The following is a 23,696-nucleotide window of genomic DNA, read 5'->3' as shown; positions in this document are numbered from 1 at the left end:
GTATAAAAAAGGCGATAAACACGATGTAAATAACTATAGACCAATATCTCTGAGTACTACAATGTCAAAAATTTTCTCAAAAGCCATAGAAAACAGAATAAGAAATGTACTAAATCAACAGCAAAAACGCGAACAGGCAGGTTTTAGAAGAAATTTCTCGACAATCGATCATCTACATGCAGTTAATATGATAATCCAAAAAAGCAACGAATACCAACTCAACATCCACCTGGCCTTCATAGATTTTGCCAAGGCCTTTGACTCCTTGAGACACAACTTCCTGCAAAAAGCTCTCCTTGAACAGGGTGTCCCAGAGTCTATGGTTAAAATAATCAAGGAAATGTATAAAAATCTAAAGGCAAGAATAATTACTGATGTAGTAGGGGAGTATTTCGATATAGAGAGAGGTGTAAAGCAGGGAGACCCCCTCTCTGCAATCCTTTTCAATTCTGGGCTAGAAAGAGTTTTTGGTCTAACTGACTGGAAGGATAAGGGAATTATAATCAATGGGGAACGTCTAAGTCACCTAAGATTTGCGGATGATGTAGTACTGTTTGCCAATGGCATGGAAGAACTTGAACAAATGATTATAGAATTGAGCAAGTCGGCAGAAACTGCAGGGTTGAAAATTAACTACAACAAAACCAAAATTCTCTCAAAAGGTGCTGAAAAAGAAATAAAAATTGAGAAATTCAAAAGATTGAAATATTATGATTTGAGGGCAATTTTGAAAAATTTTGAGCTAAAAATTGTGTACTTAAGTTAGTAAATATTGGAATTTTCGAAAAACGGTTCTGCAATCCGACAAAATAAATTTAAATTTCGCGGGAAGCTCAAATATTTTGACGAAATTTTTTTTCGTGTATACTTATTTGAAGAATGTTTAGCTCATAATTGGGGCATGATTTTTGGAATTTTTGAGGAAAAAAAAGTGTCACGCAATTTTTCAAAACGAAGAAATTTGGGTTCAAAATTGGCTCATGTTTATCGGAGTTTTTGAAAAATAGTCCGTGATTTTTTTAAATTGCCTAAAATTTTACGTTGTAAATCAAAATGGCCGTCATTTTGTTAGGTAAGGCCAACTTTTTTTCTGCTAAGTTGACTTTAAATTCATTTCTGAAAAATATATCGGTGGGCTAAGAAAAAGAATCCCTCAGATTTTCAAACCCAATACATGAATAAAACTTTCAGCAAATTTAAGCTGATTTTTGAGCTACAAGTTTTTGAAAATTGAGTTTTTGAAACTGGAAAAAAATTCAAAGGCCCAACAAAATAGTTCAGTTTTTGGATAAATCATTTTCTAATCTTTTCAACACCAAAATCCATAATTGGAATCGTATTAAAAATCAATAAAACTGAAAGATCTTCGAAACTTATCAAACACACGGTGTGCTTTTTTTTAAATTTCGCGTTATAGCCAACTTCAATAGTCAAATAAGAAGGTTATCATCGCTTTTAATTTGTAATTCGGCATTTGTTATCAATATACGTCTTCATTACTCGTAAAATGTAAATAAATGCATATCCTACATTTGTGTGCAATCTAAACGACGACGTACACATAAAACCATCCTATTAGTACATCATCGCATCATTCATTTCTCAAGCTTATTAAGCGATCTCGCTAATTACCAAATTACTACAAGATATGTATGATAGATACCCAGGTAACGAAAATAAGTTGAAGTGCGAGAACAAACGTATAGTGCCGTCAAAGTATGAAATGGACGGATAAATCTCCGTTTTCGCATTTTCATAAAATTACGTTATTCAACGCTGTTATTAATACGTGTCCTGTTTAGTTGTTTTTATCGAACCACAGTTTTTAATGAGAACGAACATCAAGTTTACCAGTAACCGATCAACTTTTGCACCCTAGGTGAGTAAATCTTAAAAAAACAAAGAATGTTGAACATTTTTATTAAATAAGAACGTAAGTTTATCGTATTTTGTCAGGGTAAGTTCAGGGGGCAGAGCCAGGCAGGGGTCTTTAAAGTTGGGTCATCTTGAAAAAAGTCGTGGTCACTTCTGCCAATTTTGTGTAGTACCTAGCTACCTACGAGTATAACCTGTGCAATTGTTCTGTCACCCTCCTAAGAAGTTGCGATTTGAGTTTCTCAACCTATCTGACTCCTTAAAATTCAAAATTCAAAACCACTTTTAGACTTCTACTACGTGTTATACTAGGTATACCCAAAAATGACAAAAAACCACGATTTTTTTCAAAAATCACCCAATTTGAGAACCCCTGGCTCAGATCCCTGAACAGCTTGACGGCCTCAATACTTTGCGGGATATCCTACTTGAAGGTAACTTGCCCACCAATTTTCGTCAAAACCCAGGGTATGTTTTTTTCGATCCGCTCTTCAATTTGCAGCAAGGAAAAAAATTAGTTTTTTTTCACTAGGTAGTAGGTCTAGGTACGTACTTAATTCTAACCCTTAAACACCCAAGCAAATCCTGAGATGTTATGAAAAAATGCTTTCAATTTCCTGAATAAGATCACCACAAGTATCACTTTTACTCACAGTTCACCCCCCAGCCCCTTGAAGCCACCTCGATAATGATAGACTTATTTATTTGATTATTGTCAAAAATCGAGGAAGCAAAAAACCCGATTGGGTCAATCTTGGAACTGAATGATAATTATAGTTTCATTAGATGTAACGAATGAGTGAAAGCATAATTCCAAAGAACACCTCAACCCCTTTTTGGGGGGCAAATATAGATAAAAGTTGGTATAAAATACAGGGACCCATGTCCAATTTTTGGATGAACATATTGATGGTTGAGCTTTCACAAAATGAAATTAAGAAAGGTTTGTGCATGGTCAACCAGAGCAATTTTTTAAAAATTTGATATGCTTGTCTCGATAAAAACCCGAAAAAACAGAGCATGAATACGCAGAGTAGATAATATGGGAAATATTATCAAGTAGGCTTGAAATGACTGAAACAAGAATTGAAAGGAACACAGATGCTCTTAACATCACATAAGTTCAGATAATCTACAATCCACCCATCAAATCTGTTTATCACTCCATGGATATTCTTTCTCAATATTTGTCACCAAATAGTTACATCCTACAAATGTTAGCAGTACAATTGTTTTTCTGCAGAAATATCGAATAGGTTTATCTACCACTTTGAAAAGTTTTACACAGTCAAATTGCAGCACTCCGTGGCATTTCATAATGTTGAAGCATTCATGAAGAAGTCACTATCCCTCCTCGATCATAGATAGTGAAGTTCTACATCATGAAATATCATGATTGGAAACAACGAATTCTGCTCAAGCAATTTCCATGATGTAGAACTTCACTGTCTATGATCAAGGAGGGATAGTGACCTTTTCATGAATGCTTCAACATTATGAAATGCCAGAGACAGCTGCAATTTGAGAGTGTAAAGCTTTTCAAAGTGGTAGATAAGCCTATTTCAATACTTCTGCAGAAAAACAATGGGAAATATATGAACGATAAAATAGGTGGTTAGCACGATAACCATTTGAACGATAAAACAAGGCTTAGTAACGGTAGTTTAGGTGGTGAGCACAGCATTTTTCAACCATTGAAAAAGGTGTTAGCCCGATAATTTTCATTGATATACACGATATTTCTCAGTGTTAGCATGATATTTCTCATTGACAAAAGAAATCATTTGCACTACAAATTTCTCTTTGGAGCGCCGATAACACGTCATCTCAGTGCTTCAAATGTGTCCAAATGAAGACACATTTACATCAGCAGCATTTTTATTTCTAGCAAAGTGGCATACATCTGGTATGTGTCCGCAAGTAAGGGAGTTTTGCGATTATTTCGACAAAAATTGGCTACAGAAGAATTCCTCATGGTTTGAAGGCGCTGCATTGGGATATCCATCGACCAATAATGGCTTGGAAGCCACAAATAATGCTATTACATATAAAGAGGGAACATACATTAAGGGAAAGACTACCTGTTGGACAGTTTCTTCGAGGACTGACTGACCTTGTGACAAAATGGTCAAATAGGAGAAACCCTGAGATCAGTAATGTTATTCAGTTTTGTACTCACCATTCGCCAACATTGAAGGAGTGGACTTCAGCCTACCAGTGGGCACTTCAGAATCATAAGTCAATTGTACAAAACAACGATCACGCAGAAAATCGTCAAAACTTACAATTCCAAGCAAGGGAAGTGGAAGAATTTCGAAGAATTCCACAAATGGACAAGAGGAGTGTGGCAAATACGCACTGAAGAACCCAATTTGCGGCCAAAAGGATGTACTTGTCCATACTACCTGAAGAAATTAACTTGCAAGCATGTGCTTGGCCTTCAAATTTTATTAAATCTGGTACAGGCACCCTTGGCTGCAAAATCGATCCAATTGGGCCAAAAACGTAAACGAGGTTGTCCGGCATTATCTCGTAAAGCTTTATTGAAGTAGGCACCTACTAGAAAACTTCATTTTTCATTCAATCGCGAAAATCTTACACCTTTTTATCGTTCATTTATCCTTACTTATCGTGGAGACCACTTATTTATCATTTATTTCATCGAAAACTTCTCGTGGAAATTGTTAATTTTTTATTGTTCTTACTACCATATATATTGTGGATACCACCTAATTTATCATGCGTTTTTTAAAAAATCGTGCAATACATTTTTTTATTGTGAAATACACTTTTTTATCGTGCAATCTTCTTTTTCATCGTGAATACTTATTTATCGTGATAACCCCCTATTTTTATCGTGCTAACCCCCTTTTTTAATGTAACGATAAATTGCACCCAAAAACAAAATTACCACTAACCTTTTGTGGGATGTAACTATTTGTTGACAAATATCGAGAAAGAATATCAACTTCAGCAGGAATTTCTCAAAACATTCAAAAGTTCAGAGTTGTGGTTGAACAACAGTTGCTTTCTACTGAATCTCAAATCCCCTGAATCTTGTAGTCATAAGCTAGACACAATCTCATGATTGTAAACGACAACTTCTGCTTGTGCAATTTTCATGATGTAGAACTACATTATCTATGATCAAGGAGGGATAGTGACTTCTTCATGAATGCTTCAACATTATGAAATGCCACGGAGTGCTGCAATTTGACTGTGTAAAACTTTTCAAAGTGGTAGATAAACCTATTTCCATATTTCTGCAGAAAAACAATTGTACTGCTAACATTTGTAGGATGTAACTATTTGGTGACAAATATTGAGAAAGAATATCCATGGAGTGATAAACAGATTTGATGGGTGGATTGTATATTATCTGAACTTATGTGATGTTAAGAGCATCTGTGTTCCTTTCAATTCTTGTTTCTGTCATTTCAAGCCTACTTGATAATATTTCCCATATTATCTACTCTGCGTATTCATGCTCTGTTTTTTCGGGTTTTTATCGAGACAAGCATATCAAATTTTTAAAAAATTGCTCTGGTCCACCATGCACAAACCTTTCTTAATTTCATTTTGTGAAAGCTCAACCATCAATATGTTCATCCAAAAATTGGACATGGGTCCCTGTATTTTATACCAACTTTTATCTATGTTTGCCCCCCAAAAAGGGGTTGAGGTGTTCTTTGGAATTATGCTTTCACTCATTCGTTACATCTAATGAAACTATAATTATCATTCAGTTCCAAGATTGACCCAATCGGGTTTTTTGCTTCCTCGATTTTTGACAATAATCAAATAAATAAGTCTATCATTATCGAGGTGGCTTCAAGGGGCTGGGGGGTGAACTGTGAGTAAAAGTGATACTTGTGGTGATCTTATTCAGGAAATTGAAAGCATTTTTTCATAACATCTCAGGATTTGCTTGGGTGTTTAAGGGCTAACTACAGAAATTCATTTTACTCGTAGATTGAAAATGATGCTCATATGTAGATAACATTTTTATTGAATGAAATAAGATGAATTTCAACATCAATTCTTTTCTGAACTACATAATTACATGCTACTTACTTGCTTGCTTATTCTGTTTTAGGCTTCGCGAAACTATTCGTATCATTTCTGCAGGCAAAAGTTGACGTTTTGGCAAACGCAACACAACCACAACTACTACTCTTAACAAACACAAAAAACGATGGATACGGATACAGTTATCAAGTATGGGGTCACCATTTTGACGTGGATAGCATTGCTAATCATATTGCCTTCTTCGTTAATCTGTATGATCATTCACCTTTATAAATTTTTTCGAAGTAACAATACTCAAAGTTTGGCCACGAAAAATTTAACTTTCTATTGTATGTTTCTCTTATTGTTTTATGCCTGCTATTCAGTATACACAGCAGCATTGTTTTTCGGTTTTTTTGAAACTTTTTACAGTTTTAACACAGTTACGATACATTTATATGCAATTACGAGCTACCTGGAGTTTAATATGACTTTTGTAAAATTTATTATCGCTATAGACATATGCTTATGTTTTCGAAAAATTTCTGTACATCTGCAACGATCCTCGGGTTCTCAAAACAAGAAATTCTTTGTTTACTGTCTTCTTGGCGTATGCTTACCAATGGTGTACACCATTTTCCAAACAATTCTCTTTCACGAACGAAATGTGACCAAGGCGACCAATAATACAGTGGTGGTATACATCAACCATAGCAATTATGAGATCGAAACTGTGATTTTAAATAAACTCCCCCTGACAATTGCCATTATTCGCATTATTCGTTTAATTCCAATTTTCGGAGCATTTTGGTACCTGGTATCAGCCAGTATTGACAAAAAAGAATTGTGGACAAGATTTTCTGTGCATATACGTCTTATTATTATGATCGGTGGATTCTCTACTATTTTAACAGTTATAGACTTAATTTTTGCGAACTACAGAGTTGGAAAGCGTTACCGCGTAGATGACATTTACTCGCTTTTAGATGATATTGGTATTATGATGGAAGGGATCGTTGTTGGAGTATGTTTCACGTTTAAGAAAGATACATTTCAATCGTTACCTACTACAACTCGTGTCACCCCCCACACCAAAACCACTAATACAACTGCTAATAGTAGCTGTTGAAGTAAAAAGTTGTAAAATATTAGAAATTTTGAAAACTTATGTAAGTAGGTACCTACTTGATACTTCCTTACTCAAAGTGAAACTCTGTCATGCCAAATAGCCCTTCGGTTAAAACAAAGATAGTGTAATTAAGTATGCAGTGTACTTACTAATTTAATTAGGTACCTAATCACTTTTAACATTAAGAGGAAAATTATGGAAGAACGAAAAAATACAGTAAAGTTGACGTATAATTTTAAAAAGCTCGCCCGCAGGTTAATCAAAACAGTAGTTTACAGCCTATTAATGAGGTTAGAAAATCATCATAGAAAGACAAAAGTATTGCACAAATTGACATTTTCAAAAATGACTTTTTAAAAAAATTATCCTAGAAATAACGGATGCATGATTCTTTCATCTCAAAAAAAAAAAAAAATGTTGATGTACTACTTATATGTACCTACTTAATTTTATTATATTCTAGAATAAGTATGTAAACCTATCCATAATTTGTTTTCACGTGTACCTACTTACATTTGCCAATATAAATGTAATTCATAGACGTATACTCGTTTTCATTTTTTTGTTAGCCTGTATGTAAGTACGAGTAGCTAACATTTCAATTCAATTCCAAAACTTTAAGGGGTCAAGAGAATGCTTGGGCGATGTAAATTTTTTAAATTCAAGCATCAAGTAAAGATTCTTGCATGAGTTGTAAACAATAAACTTACTCAATTTCCACATTCTCTGATTCGTATAGCAAACATTTGGACTTACCTGAAACAAAAATATAAAACAAAATAAATGATCCAGTAAAGAAAATACTTATTTATAATAAAAATAATATAATGAACATGTTTTATAAATTCTACAACGCAGCTAATCCAAAACTTTTAGGTGTACCTTAAAATGGACCATTCCCAGGGTCTTCGATTTTTTTCAAAATTAGATCATGTGTAGAGATCATCAAACGATGACAAATTACGCAAACCGGACATTTTTTTCCATTTTTTTTTTTTTTGGGTGGAGCTGTGGGGCTTCAGAGTCCTCCAAGATGGCCGAAAATGGAAAATTTCAGTTGCAAATTGCTCCGGTTATACGTGGTATAGAATTTCGAACTTTTTTTTCAAATTGTAGTACTTTGAGAGGATAATCGACGAATGATGTCAAAATCAGTGTTGCCACTTTCGAAAATCTATAATTAGTTTTTTTCACGTGGAATAACATATCAAAAAATTGGACTGGCATTTTTTTTCATTTTCGAGAAAAAAATTACAAGTTTGGCACTTTTTGCAAAAATACCTTCCCCCCACCACCACCCCAATAAACATTTTTCGTTATACCATACAAAAGGGTCATTTACATCATAATTGCAATTAGTGTACCAAATCTCAAGCATTTGGAGAGGCTGTAGCCCTGTCAACGGAATTTCATTATGAAAATTCATCGTCAATTTGTTGATAAATTGCGAGGGTGGGAAATTTTTTTCAAACGTTAGTCTACACATTGGTAAAATATCTCAAAAATTCAAAAATTTGTAGGTTTCTGATGGTATTTTGCAATTAGTGCCAAACTTGTAATTTTTTTTCTCGAAAATGAAAAAAAATTCCAGTCCAATTTTTTTGATAGATATACGTTATTCTACATGAAAAACACTAAAACTGACAAGGGAACCTCTTGAGGTGTCACACTCCGATATGAACGGGACCACGATTTTTGGAAAAGCATAGTCTAAAACACACAAAACCAAATTTTCAGCTGCCCGAGTTCGTTTTTAGATTTTTGGCGAATTTCTGAAAATTCTAAATTAACTGTTTTTGGCGATTTATGCTTTATTTAAAAAAATGTACTTACTTGATCGATAAAAATGGTCAAAATAAGTCCCAAAATTAATATTAATTACCCAAATCCAAATTTTATCATTTCCAGCCATTCTGGAGCCTCCAGCGCGATTTTTCAATTTCTCCAGAACTTTGATTTTGCACCAGAAGGCGTGAATATGAAGATGGGCAGTTAAAAATCGAGTTGTATATTACACTCGACCTGTTTAACGAGTTTATCCACATTTGAGCCGATTTTGAGAGTGACACCTCAAAACTGGCTTTTTGACCAGTTTTTTTCAAAATTAAAAAATCCAAAAAATCAAAAGTTTCGGGTTTGTGTAGAAATTTTTGAAAATTGCGCGAATCGCTGTATTTCTTCAAGAACTAATCCCCGGAGCGCAAATTCTATCATTTCCAGCCGTTTTGGAGCGAGAGTGACATCTCAAAAAACTTCTCTTGAGGAGTCACTCCCAAAATCAGCTCAAATGTAGATAACCTCGTTAAACAGGTCGAGTATAATACACAATTCGATTTTTAGCTGCCCAATTGCATATTCACTCTTTCTGGAGCAAATTCAAAATTCTGGAGAAATTGAAAAATCGCGCTGGAGGCTCCAGAATGGCTAGAAATTGTGAAATTTGGATTTGGAGGGTTAGTATTGGACAAAATACAGCGATTCGCGTGAATTTCAAAAATTTCCTCACGAACGGTTATCTTTTGATGTTTTGGATTTTTAATTTTGAAAAAATCTGGTCAAAAAGCCACTTTTGAGGTGTCACTCTCAAAATCTGCTCAAATGTGGATAAACTCGTTAACCAGGTCAGGTGTAATATACAACTCGATTTTTAGCTGCCCAACTGCATATTCACGCCTTCTGGAGCAAATTCAACATTCTGGAGAAATTGAAAATCACCCTGGAGGCTCCAGAATGGCTGGAAATTGTAAAATTTTGATTTGGGAGTTAGTTATAGACAAAATACAGCGATTCGCGCAAATTTCCAAAATTTCCTCACAAACGGTTACCTTTTGATTTTTTGGATTTTTAATTTTGAAAAAATCTGGTCAAAAAACCACTCCTTGAGCTGCCATTCTCAAAATCGGCTCAAATGTAGGTAAACTCGTTAAACAGGTCGAGTATAACATAACACCTGGATTTTTAGCTGCCCAACTGCATATTCACGCCTTCTGGAGCAAATTCAAAATTCTGGAGAATTTGAAAAATCATGCTAGAGGCTCCAGAATGGCTGGAAATTGTGAAATTTGGAATTGGGGGGGTTAGTTACGGACAAAATACAGCGATTCGTGTAAATTTCAAAAATTTCCACACGAACGGGAAACTTTTGATTTTTTTGATTTTTTAATTTTGAAAAAAGCTGATCAAAAAGTCAATTTTCAGGTGTCACCCTCAAAATCGGCTCAAATGTGGATAAACTCGTTAAACAGGTCGAGTGTAATATACAACTCGATTTTTAGCTGCCCAACTTCATATTCACGCCTTCTGGAGCAAATTCAAAATTATGGAGAAATTGAAAAATCGCGCTGGAGGCTCTAGAATGGCTGGAAATGATTAAATTTGGATTTGGGTTATTAATATTAGTTTTGAGACTTATTTTGACCATTTTTATCGATCAAGTTAAGGGTCATTCCACGTCAATCGGACCAAGAAGTGGTAGGTGGGTTCGCCGATTTTTTTGAAATTTTTCCTGTGGAAAGACCTTCCAAAGGGATGACCAATGGCGCAAATCGCAGCCCTCTAGCCCATTTTTAACGGCAGCCAGGGGGTGTCAAAGTTTTCGGTGATCCTAAAATACCATCCATTTCAGCAGCGGATTACTCGATAACCGCGATACCTATTGAAATGGAACTTTTCCCGATAGTTAGGGGTTTTGAAAGGCTTTTTGGTGATATCATAAAAATCAGTGTTGCCACTTTTTTTCGTACAAAAAATTAGCTGAAAAAGTTTCAAAACGTAGTTTTTATATTGTTCCGACTCTCAAAAATTCTGAAAAAAATATATTATGGACAACTTTTTATGCTGAACAACATATCAAAAAATTGGGATGGTAACTTGGCACAAAGTCGATTTAATAAAATTTAAAGTTTGCGAAAAAATGCGATTTTTTAATTTAAAACATGAAAACAAGTTTTGATAGGTAAAGTTGACCCATTTGACCCCTATTTTTACGTATCTGTTGAAAAAGTTGAAAAAACCCTTTCACTCGATGAAATGAACTCCTCACAAAAAAATCAAAATTCGAAAAGATTCAAAAAATGAACAAATTTTTATTTTTTTGTTGTGAGTGTAATTTTTATCAACTTTTTCATGAAATACGTCAGAAAGAGGTCAATATAAGACAACTGAATAAATTTAAACTTTTTTTGATGTTTGAAATTGAAAATTGAATTTTTTCGAATTTTGATTTTCTTATGAGGAGTTTATTTCATCGAGTGAAAGGGTTTTTTCAACTTTTTCAACAGATACGTAAAAATAGGGGTCAAATGGGTCAACTTTACCTTTCAAAACTTGTTTTCATGTTTTAAATAAAAAAATCGCATTTTTACGCAAATTTTAAATTTTATTAAATTGACTTTGTGCCAAGTTACCATCCCAATTTTTTGATATGTTGTTCAGCATAAAAAGTTGTCCATAATATATTTTTTTCAGAATTTTTGAGAGTCGGAACAATATAAAAACTACGTTTTGAAACTTTTTCAGCTAATTTTTTGTACGAAAAAAAGTGGCAACACTGATTTTTATGATATCACCAAAAAGCCTTTCAAAACCCCTAACTATCGGGAAAAGTTCCATTTCAATAGGTATCGCGGTTATCGAGTAATCCGCTGCTGAAATGGATGGTATTTTAGGATCACCGAAAACTTTGACACCCCCTGGCTGCCGTTAAAAATGGGCTAGAGGGCTGCGATTTGCGCCATTGGTCATCCCTTTGGAAGGTCTTTCCACAGGAAAAATTTCAAAAAAATCGGCGAACCCACCTACCACTTCTTGGTCCGATTGACGTGGAATGACCCGTAAGTACTTTTTTTAAAAAAGCATAAATCGCCAAAAAAAGTCAATTTTGAATTTTCAAAAATTCGCCAAAAATCGAAAAATCAACTTGGGCAGCTGAAAATTTGGTTTTGGGGGTCTTAGACTATGCTCTTTCCAAAAATCGCGGTCCCGTTCAAATAGGAGGCGGACACCTCTAGACGTTCCCGCGGACATCCTGGTTAGATTCAAATTATAAGTTTTTAAATCGATTTTTTTAGGTTTTTGAAAGTGGCAACACTGATTTTGACATCATTCGTCGATCACTCTCTCAAAGTACCACAATTTTTTTTAAAAATTCAAAATTTTATACCACGTACAACCGTAGCAATTTGCAGCTGAAATTTTCAATTTTCAGTCTCTTTAAAACACTTAGAAGTCCCACAGCTCTGCCAAAAAAAAAAAAAAAATCGAAAAAATGTCCAGTTTTCTGTCATTTGTCATCGTTTGATGACCTCTACGCATGATCTGATTTTGAAAAAAAAAACCCGAAGACCCCTCGTGCAAAAATCCGTGTATTTGGCATAGAATGACCCAATGTTCTTTGGGATGTCCCTTATAAGAAAACAGTTGTCCCAGAGGATCGACTGAAGGGGGGGGCAATTATTCCTATAGTCATAATATGCCGAACATACATACATTTCCTGAAGTTTCGGTCAAATGTTGTATTTTGGCATATTTTAAATGTTGTTTCAATTTCTCACTGTCCAGCCTAAAGATTTATCGGCGAGATCCTGGAAATTTCTGGTCCTTCATTGCATAATTTACCACCAAAAAACTGTAGGTAAGTATCATTGGTTACCTGTTTTTAATGATTTTCCTATCATCGACATCTTCCAGAGGCATAGACGAACTAATCTCTGTAATATGGAACTTCATCGACGCGCGACGATCAGATTTCAGTTCTTGGCCCATCGCAATTCCTAAAACAAACAATATTTTCACGATTATTAGGGAGATTCAACTTGAAAAGATCTGCAACTGATCATATCGCAAATACAATGTTTCAATATGGCCTCATATAGATACTTGACGAACTTGGTCATTCAGTTCGAAGCACACAGAACAGAGTGAAAAATTAGTATAAAATGTAGTCTGGCTGCGAGGCGTTGCGCCTTACACTATTTTAACGCCTGACCGGACAGACCCAGGGCATATAGGAAACAATCACCTAACAGGCTAATCGTATCTATGTATTTATAACGCCATAACGCTTATGGTTATGAAGGGGCGATCAGCGAACTCACTCTCAGTGTGAAATATCGAATACTCGCGCCGCCGACAAGGCAAGGTGAAAATGCAGGTACAGGTACTCGTACCATACTCGTATTTATCGAGGTTCGCCAAACAGCTACGCTACGCACAGATTTTTATATTTCGAAATGCTTTACGAGCATAATAAATTTCGGTACGACCCTGTTAATACGATCAGCAGCAGGGGGTCCTGTTGTGCCCCTAATATATTACCGGTTTGTTTGTTTTTTGCCATGTACTCGTACCGCGTAATGGTTCTTAATTCTCTTCCGCAATAACCTTTTCTTTTTTCGTTATCGTTATACACGGTCAGTGATTCTTAAAATCCAAGCATACCTGTAAAACAACCTGTCTGCGGCGGATCGCAGATCGCGGTCGCGAGCTCTTCAGCTCTAATCACTCGTACGTGGCAGCAGCTGAGCTGAACTGATCCACCAAATTGACCAAAACGACCAATACTTGAACACGTCGTGTCGTACTGTCGTAGTATGTACAATAAATAGGTACTATTATAAGTAGTTTAATCACCGATGGCGATATGTTCTCCGGTTTCATATTTGGATGTGCGAAAACAATTTTCATCTTTAATATAAATCATTAAGATAATCGCCCGCTGCGAATTCATTAGTTTACCTATGCTCTATGCTCCTCCAGCTCGCGACGAATCGATTGTGCCTCTGCCTTGTGTAGAAAAATTTCCCCCTTTTGCTGATAGATTAACGTATTATATAGGAGGTAATAGGTATTATATTGCATTGTGTAGACAAGACACTACCACGACGTAGCCTACTGGTAGATCGGCGGCGTCTGTGGCTGTCGCCACCGCCGCCGTAATAAATTTTACTTCCTACTATGTAGGTGATGGTTGTTTCACCTTATAATTTTTTACACGCTGCCACTTCGGCAGTGGTAGAGAAAGTCGGCTGGCGGGGAAATGAACCTGAAAGGGTTTGGCATTTTTTAAAGATAGGATTTGTGCCTTATGATATTTCGGTAGTGTAGATGGAGTTCATTTTAGAGCCAATATGGAGCCTCCAGCAGAAGCTTACTTCTCTTCAGCAATTCCAAATTGCTCCAGAAGACATTGCAATCAAGTTCAGCAGATGAAAATTTTGATCCTGCTGTCATCAGTTCGACATTTTAAATCGATTAAAGCAGGTGAATTACAAATGAGGTGATGAGTTGAAAAGTGTAATTTTTTACAAGTTGAAAATTACAGGGGCCATATTTAATATTACCCCCCTTATTATAGAAAGCTGCCTTAAAATTGATGAAAAATCAAACAATTGCGCGAAATTTTGCGAAAATTGCTCAAGAATTTATTGAAAGTGTCATAAAACTCGTTTCAAGTAACTAAATCTTGACGAAACATCGTTAAAATTGAGAAAAATGTCGCGAAAATTCCTAATTGAAAAACAAATTGTTGATAATTTTGGAAAATTGTTCAAACATCGACATTAATAAAATAGTGAAAAAATCACATGGAGTATCTTAAAACCCATAAAATTGGCAAAGAAAATCACTTAAAAGTTACCAAAAATTGATATGCACAAAACATTACAAAAGTTGCATAAAACGCTGAGTGATTTTCAACTCAAAATGAAGGTCTTCGCTAAATTTGGTCAAAATCCTTCGAAATCCACTCTAATTATGCATTCGACAAATTTTTCAGTACCTACGCTAAAAAAAAAAAGGCTCAGTGGACGCCAATGTGTCCAAAATCACCTCCTTGTCTCCCCTCGTGAAATGGCACACTCTCGCCAAATAATTCCAAATTAATGAACTTTTCAATTATAAGAGTTCGACCATAAACCAGTCGAATTTGTACAGAGAGCTGAAGGGGGAAAGGGGAATTTATCAAAATCCAGCAACATCTGCCTTTCCGGTATCCAATTGGAAAAACTTAGAAATTAAAAAAAAAATTCAATTCATCAAAATTTGTTTTTTGCGTCAAATTTTTTATAAATAATTCTCATTCGAAAAAAATTTTCTACGGTCCTTCAAACCATATTAGATCACAAGTAAAGAGTCCCACAAATTAAAATCAGGGAAAATTTTTTGAAAATATCACATTTCTACATTAGAATTGTTCCACATAACTTCCATTTCAAGAAAAAAAACCGTTGCACAGTGTGCTGTGAGCACCCTCAAAACAGGCGTAATTCAAAAACTTACAATAAACCCAAAAACAATTGTAAAATGATATCCTTCTTTATGTTTTTGGGGTCGCAGAATACGAATTTGACAATATTTTTTTTGTAGGGGTATGGGGAGGGGGGTGAGAGGGGTCAAAAATTTAAAATTTGACCATAATGACGTGTGATATGTCGAAATGTATGTTTTCGATGGTGTAGATCACGAATCTGACAATATTTTTTTCGTTGGGGCGAATGGTGGGGGATGCAGGGGTAAAAACAGTGAAAAATTCAAAAATCGATAATAATGATGTGTGATATGTCGAAATGTATGTTTTCGAGGGTGTAGATCACAAATCTGACAATATTTTTTTCGTAGGGGTAAATGGTGGGGGATGAAGAGGGTGAAAACGACGGAAAATTCAAAATTCGACCATAATGATGTGAGATATATCAAAATGTACGTTTTTAAGGGTGTAGAAGAGGTGAGGGGTGGGGGATGAAGAATTTTCTGTTGGGGACCTGCTAAAGTCCCAGTAAGAGAAAAATTTGTAACTTTTAAACAAAATTCACTATGATTTTTCACTACAATCGACTGTGGGGGGAGTTGGGTCACTTTCGGTCAAAAATGGCAATTGACATCTTGAAATACACTATCTCAAGTATTACCAGCCACTGGAATTTCCCGTGCATCTACGTGCGAAAATTTTTTCTATTCCAATTTGTGCAGCCGAGTAGGAGAAAAACGGGGTTTTGAGATGAATTTCATCTCTATAATTACTTTATAAAAACTAAAATCCAGTAAATTGATGGAAAGTACTTACTTTCAGTTGAATTATTCATACTTGGTACATTTCGACATATCATCACATCATTATAATCGAATTTTGAATTTTTCACCGTTTTTACCCCCTTCATCCCCCACCATTCACCCCAACGAAAAAAATATTGCCAGATTCGTGATCTACACCCTCGAAAACATACATTTCGACATATCACACGTCATTATGGTCAAATTTTGAATTTTTGACCCCCCTCACCCCCCCCCCCCAATACCCCTACAAAAAAAATATTGTCAAATTCGTATTCGTCGACCCCAAAAACATATAAGAGGAGATCATTTTACAATTATTTTTAGGTTTATCGTAAGTTTTTGAATTACGCCCGTTTTGAAGGTGCTCACAGCCCACTGTGCGTTGGACCCCCAAATTTGAGGAAAAAATTTATAAAAAATAATTGATGTCTGTATAAATTTTTTGAAAAGATTTTCAATGGGCTGAATCATTCTAAATATGTAACCACAATTTCAAGAAAAAACCCTCGCTTGATCCTTCAAATGATGTTGGTCCGCTTGACTGAAACCTCCTATGTAGAAAAATATTTTTAAAAAAATAAAATTGAAGTCAGTGGGTACGAATTTTTTGGAGGCGCTCTAATTCTCAAAGGTTGTAAGTCTATAATTTTTTGTATCCCTCCCCCAACCACAAACCACTGAAAAAACAAATTCATTTTCAACTTAACTACTTAAAAAGCCATCTTTTTGTTCTAAAAGTCCTGTTTTTTGCCAAAAACTTGGTCATAAGATTCTGTTTTTTTTTTTTTTTTTTTGTAAAATTTGGCCAAGTCAAAAAGTGTCAGAAAGCGTCATGTTTGTCAAAATAGTCAAAAAGTATCCATTTTTGGAAAAAATTGTCAAAATGGTTGCCCAAAGAAACCACTGCTTCTGCCAAAGTTGTCAGAAAATCCCTGTCTTATATCAAAATTGTCAAAAAGTATCCATTTTTGGTAAAATTATCAAAGGGGCTCATTTTTTTCAAAATTTTTAAACAGTCCTGTTCTTGCCAAAATTGTCCAAAAAAACCTCGGTTTTCGTCAAAATTGTCAGAAAATTTTCGTTTTTTGCTAAAATTGTCAAAGAATATCCATTTTTGGTAAAATTATCAAAGGGGCTCATTTTTTTCAACATTTTCAAACAGTCTTATTCTTGCCAAAATTGTCCAAAAAAACCTGTTTTCGTCAAAATTGTCAGAAAATTTTCGTTTTTTGTTAAAATTGTTGAAAAACATCCAATTTTGGTAACATTGTCAAAAAGGCCAATTTTTTTCAAAATTTTCAAACAGTTCTAATGTTGTCAAGATTGCCTAAAAAAACCACTGCTTTTACCTAAAATTGACAAAAACTTCCTATTTTTTGTCAAAATTTTCAAAAAGTATCCATTTTTGGTAAAATTGTCAAACAGTTCTATTTTTGCTAAGATTACTCAAAAAACCACAGCTTTTGCCAAAATTATGTCAAAATTTTCAGAAAGTGATTTTTTGATGAAATGCGGTCTACAGGTCGTAATTTTTTACCAAAATTGTTCGGAAATTTTTTACTTTTTTGCCAAAACGTCCAAAAAGCGTTGATTTTTGCCTCGCCTACCTAAATAGTCCTCTTTTGGTTTCAAAGTTGGTCACACTAAAGTCCTGTTTTTTGCAAAGTTGCCTAAAAGGCTACTTCGTTTTGTCAAATTTCATCACTCCCCCCTCCCCAATTCTTTCTTTTTTTCAGTTTTTACAACTCATCAGCTCATTCAAATACAATAAAACTTGTAAAATAAAAATAACTCATACTTGTAACTAGAATTAATTTTTCAACAGATCAAATTATTAGAAACTTAGAGAGGGACCAAGTTCCACTTTTTTATCGAGGGGAGGGAGGAAATCAAAAACGTGTAATAGTTCTTTTCTGATGACGATGGACCTAATCTAAGGATTAAAACGTAAAAAAAAAAACACGAAAATATTCATTTTTTAATTTTTTGAGGAAGGGGACAAATTTTACTTTTTTATTATTATATGTACAGGAGTGAAAAATATTAAACAATATTTCTAATGAAAAGGGACAACATTTAAGGATTGGATGTTAAAAAAACGAAAAATTCCAAAATTTCAAATTTCTTATATTTTGAGAACAGTTGGGGGGGGGAGATTGGCCGATTTTTTTTTACAACTAGTTATAAAAAAGAGCTCTCCCCTGTAATCCACAGCTTAGCCATAGGTGGAAATTGGGGGCTAAAATTGGAATATTAGTTGATTTAACCTAAGTACGGACTTCACTGCGGCGTTAAAACTATAGAAAGTTCACAACTTTAAAAATAATTGTCTGTAATATTTCAATTTGAGGTAACAACGCGTTAGGGGAGTGGGAGCGAAAAAAACGAAAAAAAAACTCCATCATACAAATACATAAGCTACACCACATGATCCTGATGATTACGTATCACATATTTTTTCCAGCACTCATCTTGAAATAATCATAATCTCTACAATAAAATTTTTATCGAGGCTTGATAACGTATCATCGCACCGTGGAAAAATACCAATAAAATACTACGAGATGCACCTGAAAGATGATCTTTTCATTTCTCCCATCACCCAACGTTGAAATTTTCAAATAAAATATTCCCAAAAAAATATGGTAATTCCAGCAGATGATTCGAGCATCATCGTTTCTCCAAAAAAGTAGAAACTATTACACAGTTTAGTCGGGATAACACTTGAAAAAAGGGAGAAAAAACTCCTAAATGAATACATTATGTAAAATAAAAATATAAAATAAACTAACAAAAAATTATTAGGCATACAAATAAAAATGCTAATCCATAAAGGGAAATATAATTTATAACCCGTTTCGCAAAAATTCAATTTTACGGTGAGATGTAAATAACAAGATAGGTACATAACACGCGGTGATATCTATATTAATGTAAGATGCGAACAGATACAGGAACCTTTAATATACACATAGTATACTATACATAGAGGAGAGGCCTATACAGGAAAAGATGAGGATACACACGAGATCGAGTGACTCGTATACGGTAAAATGTGACAAAAGGTCAGCAGCACTCTGTTGGCAAGGTGCTTGATTTTACACAGACAAGCAACACACGAAATGAAAATGAAAACCACACCGAACACCGAACGTCGAAAAAAAAGCATCCCCTAAACACGCTACACCCGCCAGTGTCATTCAAAAGATAGGTACTACGTGCGAGGGGGTAAGCGTGTGTTTTTTTCCTCCTTTTATATTATTATATATTAAAAGATAGCCTACGCTGATAATGATATCTGTGTCAGGCAGCGGACAGTTAGCTGAAAATTTACTGCTTTTTTTTCAATGGACCAGAGGATATAAAACCGAGAATAGGATATGCGTGTGGTGGGTCTGAGGACAATTGGAAACTACCATGGGCTGACTATAGTGGGTACTATGTCCGATATTGTACAGATATGTCCGGTTAACGAACATGGTGTATTGGTGGTGGAAGGCCAAGGGTAGATTGCATATTGATGTGTTCGAGTGGTTAGCTTTTTAGCCTTTTTTTATGTCATAAGAATTGAAATGCGTCGAAATATCAGGAAGTGTTATCAAAATCAGCTAAAATTTTACTCCGGAAAAGAAAAAAAATTACTCGAAGGAATCTCAATTTGAAAAAAAGAAGAGAAATGAAGCAAAAATACAAAAAAAAGTAGGCGACGAAGCATTACCCCCTACTCTAACCCTCATCAAGATAGATTGAATACATAGTGATACCTACGAAGCAACCCAATACATACATCGGTGAAAAGGTGTTGCGGTTACGGAAACGGACTATTTAGTAATGTACTCGTAATAATTTAGAACGGACTCTCTCATTGGGGTCGTGAATTATAGCAAAAATTCCATTGTTTATGTCTGTCACGGGGACGGACGCAAACGGATGCTGCATTCGTTCGATTTCTTATTATAACTTTTCGCTATTATAGGTTTCCTTTTTTAAAAACTTATAGGTATACCAGTAGAAGGAGATATAGCTAAGGTATACAGTACTCTGGTAATTCTCATATCTCTTTGATGTGGCCGCCTCCAATGAAATTCGGTGGCGATGGCGGTTTCTTTCAGTACAACTGTGGTAAATTCTGTAATTTGGCGGTATCGTAAAGTCAAAAGAGTTGATTTCCAGTCTTTGTTGCAGTGTCAGACTGATAGTGAATTCGAAGTATTTTCGCGCTATGCCAGCGCTGTTGCCGTTGCCGCTGCCGATGTGGTAGTGGTTGTTACAAAGTAATAGGTGGAAATTGTGGTAAAAGTCTGTATGTACCTAGATCTATCACAACTGATCAAACCGATAGTGAGGTGTTTTGTCTTACGTATTCGTATTGCTTTAGTTCATTCTGAATCTAAAAAAGTTACATTTTGACTTTTTTAAAAAAGTACAAGCACAAAAGTAGAATTTGAAAAAAAAAGTACCCAGGTGAGAAAAGTACCTTTTTTCTTCGAAAATCGTTCATTTTTTGACCCACAATAAGATGCAATTAATTAAATTTTATTTGCATTTTTTGACGCAAAAAGAAACAAAGTATACCTACTTAATGATATTTTCCCTTTTTCAAAAATTCAGCAGATTTATGGAGCTCCTTAATAATCGTCAAATTTGAGGAATGGGGTTCTTTTGATATCTGGATTTGACCCTTCAAGTGAGCAGAGCACAAGTTGAAATTTGCCATAAGGTTGTTTCTTTTGAAAGACCACAATACGAGTACCTACATAAGGATCAAAATTGATTTAAAATGATGGAAAATGAAAAAAGTCAAAAATGAAACTGTGGATAAGTTAAGCACCTTCACTGCAGTCTACATATCAGGGCAAAATCAACGCTTTTTGAACATTTCAGCAAAAAAGCAAAAATTTAAGATCAATCTTGGCAAAAGCAGGTTGTTTTTTTGGGGGTAGATTGTTTGACAATTTTTGCGAAAATTGGCCCCTTTGACAATTTTATCAAAAATAGATATTTCTTGACAATTTTGACTAAAAATTACTTTTTGTGACGCTTTTTGATTTGGGCAAATTTGGCAGGAAAAAAACAAAACTTTATGTGGAAGTTTGGCAAAAAAACAGGTTTCCTGGAACAAAACTAGGGCTTTTCAAACAGACAGATAAGGCTAAAATCAATTATTTTTGGTGGTTTGGGGTTTTGGGGGCGGGGGTCTTGAAAGAATTAACAACTTTCGAGAATTGGCGCGCCCTCAAAAATGAAGTGAAAAAAGACCTGTTTGGAAATATGTATTCCTCAAAAAATAAATGACCCTACTTACAAAATGGCGGCCAATGTCAGCTAAAATTACTGATTTTGCTTGCAGGAAATTTTTTTCATCCGTACAAAGGTCAGACAAAAATTTATCACCTGTAAAAATTTCAAGCACCGAAGTGTCTTTTTCGATTTTTGGTGAATTTTTGAAAATCAAATTTTGGCCAAAAACGAGGGGAAAAATCAAAATTTTACCAAATTGACCTAGAAAGTTGAAATTTGGGGTGTAGTTACCTTATTTTCAACCTGGCAAATTGATTGGAAACGGTTTCAAACCGTTTTGAGCAGTTCTGGTCGAGCCTCCAGCAGATCTTTGGAACTTGAAATTTCCACAAAATTCTATTAGTAGATAAGGTACAATGTACATACTACATATATACTTATAAAGTTGCAAATCCAAAATTCGTGCTGAATTCCAACTTGAACGGGTTATAAAGTTGACTGCTGGCGGGTTCAAGTCATTTTGAAGCCTCCGGGAACTTTTTAAAAATTTCTGAAGCCTCCAGTAGATTTTTTAAATTTGGAATTTCTACAAAATTCCATCATCAAAAGGAATAATAAAACCAAAATTTACTCTTCAAACTAATTTCAATACGATATGAAGTCCACTGCTGGTGAATTTCTAGTCTTTTTTTGCAGTTCTGGAGCAGTAATTTTTGGTAAATTACCAGTATTTTTGGTAATTTACCAGTAATTTGTGGTAAATTACGAAGTTTGTACAGTATTGGTAATTCGGCAAACAACTGGTAATTCGGTAAATTGCTGGTAATTCTCTAAATTACCTCCAGCAGATTTTTAAAACTTAGAATTTCCACAAAATTTCATCAGAAAAAATTATAAAACAAAAATTTACTGTTTAAACTAATTTCATTACCGTTATGAAGTCGACTACAGGTGAATTTTGAAGTCGTTTTGAGCAGTCCTGGAGCCTCCAGCAGATTTTTGAAACTTGAAATGCGGCGGAAAAGCCGGAATTTACCCTGAAAATCGATTACAATACCTACGCTACATATAAAGTCGAAAGTCGTTTTGGGTAGTTCTGGAGCCTCCAGCAGATTTTTGAAACTTGGAATTTCCACAAAATTCCATCAAATGCAGTTGGAAAGCCAAAATTTAATCTTCAAACTAATTTCAATACGCTATGAAGTCGACTGCAGGTGAATCTCAAGTCGTTTTGAGGAGTTCTGGAGTCTCTAGCGACTTCTGGAAAATCACTGGAGCTTCCAGTAGATTACTAAAACTTGAAATCTTCACAAAATTTCATCCAATGGGGATGGAAAGTCGATAATCACGCTGCACTCCGATTTTATAACAACCTCTGAAAACGACTTCAGGTGGGTTTGAGTCATTTTGGAGCCTCCAGCGACTTTTTGAAAATTCCTGTACTCTCCGGCGCGGCGGATTTTTGAAACTTGGCATTTCAACAAAATTTTATCACATGGAGTTAGAAAGCCGAAATTTACTCCGCAACCTGATTTCAATACGATATGAAGTCGTTTGAAAATTTAAGAAATTCACCCTCCCCCTCCGTTTGAGGGGAAAATATGAAATTCAGTCGACACCCTATTTTTGGCATTATTCCGAAATGGATTGCAGGCAGTTTCAATCCGTTTTTAGAGCCTACTGCGCTTTTTTGGAAACTTCAGTTTTTCAAAAAATGCCACAAGATCTGTTCGAATCATCCAACTTTAGCACGTACTACAAACTGTTCAGAGTGAATTTCGGTTCCCCAATTTGTACTCTGTTTCATAAAAATTTTGTTGAAATTTCAAGTTTCAAAAGTTACCGAAGGCTCCGGTAATTTCTAAAAAGTCGCTGGAGGCTCCAAAACGACTTGAAATCCATTTCGTGAAAATTCAAGTGCCAAAAATCCACTGGAGACTCCAGGAATTTTCAAAAAGTCGCCGTGAGCTCCAAAGGGTAGGTTTTAAAATTAAAATGTATAGTAAATTACGGTTTTCTAACTTCATTTGATGAAATTTTGTTGAAATTTCAAGTTTCAAAAATTTGCTGGAGACTCCAGGAATTTTTAAAAAGTCGCTGGAGGCTCCAAAATGACTTGAACCCACCTGAAGCCGTCTTCAGAGAGAGCTAAAATTGGAGTGCAAAGTAAATTTCCGCTTTTCATCTCCATTTGATGAAATTTTGTTGAAATTTAAAGTTTCAGAAATCTACTGGAGGCTCCAGTAATTTTCAAAAAGTCGCTGGAGGCTCCAAAACGACTTGAAATCCACCTGCATTCGACTTGGTAGTGTATTGAAATTAGTTTGCAGAATGAATTTCGGCTTTCCAACTCCATGTGATGAAATTTTGTTGAAATTTCAAGTTTCAAAAA

General features: G+C 35.0%; 1 long non-coding RNA gene across 1 annotated transcript; it reads left to right on the top strand.

The window, feature by feature from the left end:
- The first annotated feature begins 1,648 nt into the window (after nucleotides 1-1,648).
- On the top strand, nucleotides 1,649-7,557 carry LOC135839104 (uncharacterized). The gene is made up of 2 exons (XR_010557538.1): nucleotides 1,649-1,879; nucleotides 5,972-7,557. It is a non-coding gene; the product is annotated as an uncharacterized LOC135839104 (long non-coding RNA).
- Nucleotides 7,558-23,696: the final 16,139 nt, after the last annotated feature.

This window comes from Planococcus citri, chromosome 1 (assembly GCF_950023065.1).
Source record: "Planococcus citri chromosome 1, ihPlaCitr1.1, whole genome shotgun sequence".
In the NCBI taxonomy this organism is placed as follows: domain Eukaryota; kingdom Metazoa; phylum Arthropoda; class Insecta; order Hemiptera; family Pseudococcidae; genus Planococcus; species Planococcus citri.
Note: the sequence above shows the minus strand (reverse complement) of the source record. Positions and strands in the feature narration are given on the sequence as shown.